Source organism: Galeopterus variegatus, unplaced genomic scaffold (genome assembly GCF_000696425.1).
Source record: "Galeopterus variegatus unplaced genomic scaffold, G_variegatus-3.0.2 Scaffold7269, whole genome shotgun sequence".
Classification (NCBI taxonomy): Eukaryota; Metazoa; Chordata; class Mammalia; order Dermoptera; family Cynocephalidae; genus Galeopterus; species Galeopterus variegatus.
Window position 1 is genome coordinate 104,020 of NW_007733380.1, and position 5,410 is coordinate 109,429.

Genomic DNA, 5,410 nt, shown 5'->3' on the forward strand with positions numbered 1-5,410 from the left:
CTTCAAAAAGACATGGAAAGATCCGTAATGTCTTTTCATTCTATTTTTCCAGGACCCCCGTACACTAACATTCTGCTCTCTGAATGCCTCGCAGGCTGCCCTGTCCTGCCTTCTCACTGCCAAGCCCTTAGCACAGCAGATCCGGCAGCCTCTTCGCTGGGCCCTTTGCCTCTAGTCTAAACCCCACCCAGAGTCACCCCAGTCCAGCCGAAATGGTGCTGCCAGAGGTTTCTTTCCCCAAATTCCCATTTGATCACATTTCTCTGACTTAAAATCCTGCATCAAAGGCAGGTGAGTGGAGAAAGAATATTATTTTCATTGGTGCTAGAACAACTATGTAACCATATCAAAAAAAAGTTCAACCCCTGCTTCACGCCATGTACCAAATTAACTCAAAACAGATCACAACCTGTAGTTTTGTGTAACCCTTGAAACCGGGTCTCGGGGGGACACGATGATGGCGGCCACCATCCTGTGACGAGCTAGCGGATTCTCTGCTCCTCGCAGAGTCCCCGCGCCTGCTGCAGACTCGGGGCTGGCGCCCGGCGCCTGAGCGAACACGGAGGCCCGAGCTCCGAGCTCCGGGAGGCCGCAGTCGCGGAGGCAGCGGCGCGGCCCGGGCTGGGGGATGTGTCGCTTGGCAGGGCGAACGTGACACGCCCCCACGCCCACCGCCTTCCTGCCAACGGATCGGGATTGCGGGCGACCTCCTGCCCGGCCAGGCCCCAGACCCCGCCCAGCGGCCGGTGGCTCCACGCAGATCACCCTGAAGACCCTCCAGCCGCAGACCTTCAGGATCCGACATCGACCCCGAGGAGACGGTGAAAGCACTGCAAGAAGATGGAATCTGCAAAGGGGGAAGATGCTTTTCCAGGAGCAGGTCAGAAATTAATTCATGCAGGCAAATCCTCAATACGGCTCTCTAAAGAATATAAAATTGATGAGAAAAACTTTCAGTGGTCATGGGGACAAAACCCAAAGCAGAGACCACACTAGCACCAGCTCCCACTCAGCAATCAAATACTTTCACCACTAGGGCGGTTAGTTCCTCCACAGCAACAGCTGTGGCTCAGGCCGCAGTCGCTGCCCGCGCCTTGGCTCCCACGTCCACACCTGCGTCCATCACTCCAGCATCAGCTCCAGCATCTTCTGAACCTGCACCTGCTTGTGCAACTAAACAAGAGATACCTGCAGAAAAGCCGGCAGAGACACCAGTGGCTACTGACGGTACTTCAGGAGATTCTTCTTCAAACCTTTCTAAAGATGCAGCAAGTGCGCTTGTGACAGGTCAGTCTTAGGAGAATATGGTAACTGAGATCATGTCAATGGGCTATGAACAGAGCAAGTAATTACAGCCCTGAGGGTCAGTTCCAACAGCCCTGACAGAGCAGTGGAGTATTTTCATGGGAATCCCTGGAGATAAAGTCAGACTGTGGTTGATCCCCGCTCAAGCAGCTAGGACCAGGGCTCCACAGTCTTCAGCAGTGGCTGGAGCTGCAGCAACTATGACAAAGGCTACAACATCAAGTTCGGGAGGATATCCCCTTGAATTTTTACAGAATCAGCTTCAGTGTCAGCAGATGAGACAAATTATTCAACAGAATCCTTCCCTGCTTCCAGCATTGTTGCAACAGATAGATTGAGAGAATCCTCAATGACTGCAGCCAATTAGCCAACACCAGGAGCATTTTATTCGGATGTTAAATGAGCCAGTTCAAGAAGCTGGTGGTGGAGGAGGAGGAGAAGGAGCTGGTGCTGGAGGGATGCAGAAGCTGGAAGTGGTCGTATGAACTACATTCAAAGAACGCCTCCGGAAAAAGGCTATAGAAAGGTTAAAGGCACTAGGATTTCCTGAAGGATTTGTGATACAAGCAAATTTTGCTTGTGAGAAGACAAAAGAACTTTGATGGAGATGGAAAGGGACCTTTTTGTATCTCACACTTCTTACTAGGGCATTACACTAACTTTGTTCACTGGATTGTCTGGGATGACTTGGGCTCCTATCCACAATACTCGGTATAAGCAAGTAGCGTGTTGGGGGTAGAGAGGAAGGTATCTAGGATACAGGGCAGGAATAAATACAGTGCATATCTGCTTCAGTTAGCAGATGCCACAAATCCACACAACTAAAAACCAGCTTTTGCAGGTATTTATTGCTTCCTTAAAACAGTAGGTAACTTTTCCTAGGTTTCACTCTTTTTAGTGTACCAGATGCAGAAATTTAGTGTAATGCCCTGCATTATATTTCTTTGACTTAACATTGGTTTTAGAAAGAATATTTGCTGCCTAGAATTTACAGTCTGTTTCATGGCAACACTGGATAATGGCTTTGTGAAACTGAAAAAACTTTTGGATCAACTGTAAACAGAAATGCCAAATTATTGATGGTTATTGTTGCTGCTTCACATAAGTGTAAAATTAATGTGTAAGGAAGTCCATTCTTTCATGTTAAATACTTGGGTTGGGGGAGGGAGAAAGGGAACCTTTTCTTAAAATGAAAATAATTACTACTATTTAAAATTTCTTGGGCCGGCCCGTGGCTCACTCCAGAGAGTGCGGTGCTGATAACACCAAGGCGATGGGTTCGGTTCCCGTATGGGGATGGCCGGTTCGCTCACTGGCTGAGCATGGTGCTGACAACACCAAGTCAAGGGTTAAGATCCCCTTACCGGTCATCTTTTTTAAAATAAATAAATAAATAAATAAATAAAAATAAAATTTCTTGATCATTGAATGTGAGATCTTTCTAACATGATTTGACAAGCTGTACCAGCATAGGAAGAGTTATTTTCCTGTTTACATTTTTTGTTTATTTCAGGGAAAAATTGGTAGTTGTCTAATTATTGTTTATAAAATAATTTCCTAGATCATTCCTATGAGCAGTCAAATTTGGAAACTTCTAGGCTAAGGGAAACCACTGAAACATCATAAATCTAGTGGACTCAGTGTGTGGCTCTATTTGGGTGTTACACATGGTTCTAGCAAAAGGAAAAATTTCTGAATACATCAGAATAGGAAAGCAAATGAGTACTTTGTTTCATTTTGCATAAGAATGGAGACATTTAGTTACTAGTCATAAAAAGGTGGACCATATGGCATTATGATATACTACTTTCCACTAAAAGCTAAGCTTTAATTTGGGAGTACATGCGGGAGAGAGATGCTGCTATATGTGGGCCAATGACTGCCCAGGACATCCGTTCATGGAGCCACATCAGTCACATAGTGGTCTACATGAAGTGGCACAACTGCCCATTTGATGGGTACAATAGTGTTGCTTATTTTCCCAGGCCACAAAGAAAGCCTTTTAAAGTAAATGTTCTAAGTACAGAGGCAGAATACTAATTCAATTCTGTCTCAGAAATAACATGCTTTTATTTTTAGGCAATGGCTTGATAAAGTGGTACTTTTGCTTGGCAGTAGAATCTTGACACTAAGTATATCCTGATTTTTAAAAGAAAAAATAAACAGCATTTTTGTAGGTATTGCAAAGAAATCTTTTTTAATTTAAAAATTGTGTCTTCTAAGATTTTTCTAGCAAATTTTTCTAACAACTGATCCATTTAAAGTAGTTTTAAGCTGAGGGTTGCGATCCGTTGCCAGTCACGAAAAAAGACAAAAAGGAAAAAAAAAAAAGTAGTTTTAAGAAAAAAAAAATCATGTTTTCCCAGATCTTCTCTCCAGTGTATACTAGTACATTCTTTTCTTCTGTACCCTGAGATTTATGTTGTTTTGTGATCTGGAGTCTGGGTCAATGGCAGTAGTTTAAATTCTAAGTGAAGCAAAAATTGCAAAGTTGACTCCTGTATAGGGTTGGTAAAGGAAAGACACCTAGAACAGAAAGAGGATTCTTTTCCTTACCTTCCAGAAGTTTCTAATACTCTGGGGATTAGATTACCCAGGAGGAACCTGAATTGCTTACCTACCTGAGAACAGGTAAGATCCTTAATGGCCAGTTTTTAGAAAACTGTCATGTTGTTAACTACCACAAACCCCAGTAAGCTGGAAGTTTAGGAGTAACATAATGGTGGGGAGGAGAGAATATCTAGTATCAGAGAATAAGATTTGCATCACACCCCAATGCTCCCAACATCTGCACCAGCACACACACTCACACACACAGTAGTTATTCAGGGATACATCACTGCTGATCTCTGCTTGCACTTAGGAAATTCCTGTCTGTCTCACAAATATGAGACAAATATTTATTATATTAGGTAGTTTCTACTATATGATGATACTAATTATAATGATTAGCACATTATGTTCGGTGAACATTTGCTCCATAAAGGGCAGTCTACTGTGGTTAGACAATTAAAGATACTTTATTCTGCATCCTGATTTTCTTCCATTACACCACAGTTGCCATGTCCATTTGTCACAGATGTGACCCTGTGTATGCATAAATTGGACACAGTGCTATGACAATTTCTGGACTTTCAGTAACACACATCAACATCGAAAATACTCAAATATTTTAACTGTTAAGAATTTGGGGGGTTACTAAAATATTTGAAAAAGGTTTTTTTCTCAACTTCTGAGGCTAGAATTTCATTTGAATGCAAAAACAAGTCAATTCTGTTGACCACTGGTTTCTCTTCTTTAAAACAAGACTTAAAAAAAATAGATTAAGCTTTTCTGATGAAAAAATTTTCTATAATATAATACTTCTAAAACTCACCCCAAGATAGCTGAGCCAGAAAAGGCAGGTGCCACAGGACCTCCAGCCCAAGTTGGTCCCTGCCACTTAGAGAGACTTAACAGTCTCTGGGCCCACATGCCCTGAGACAGCCATGCCAGAAAAGGCAGGTGGCATGGGACCTCCAGCCCAGGTTGGTCCCCACTGCTTAAAGAGACTTAAGACCCATGGAGCCTACACACCCCAAAACAGCTGCACTGGAAAAGACAGGCATTGCGGGACCCCCAGCCCAGGCTAGTTCCTGTTGACCAGAATTGGCAGTCCCTTCAGGATCCAACCAGACATCAGGGTGAAATGAGTGGATGATGATACCCCCTGCCACAATGACAAGACACCAAAGGAAAGATAACAGAAATATGAAAAATCAAGAAAGTCCATCACCACCAAAGCCCCTGCCACAATGACAAAACACCAAAGGAAAGATAACAGAAATATGAAAAATCAAGAAAGTCCATCACCACCAAAAGTAAATAATAACTCTCAAGCTCTAGATCCTATAGAACAGGAAGTCTTTGAAATGACTGACAAGGAATTTAGAACAATTCTAAGGAAACTAAAAGAGATGCAAGAAAACTCAGTTAGACAACACAATGAAATGAGATAAAATATACAGGATCTGAAAGAAGAAATGTACAAAAAAATCAATGCTTTGAAAAAGAATGTAGCAGAGCTTATGGAGCTAAAGGATTCATTTGACAAAATAAAAAACAG

The 5,410-nt window shown here is 42.8% G+C and overlaps 1 pseudogene; it reads left to right on the plus strand.

The window, feature by feature from the left end:
* Positions 1–763: 763 nt before the first annotated feature.
* Positions 764–1,907, plus strand: LOC103607240 (annotated as a pseudogene).
* Positions 1,908–5,410: the final 3,503 nt, after the last annotated feature.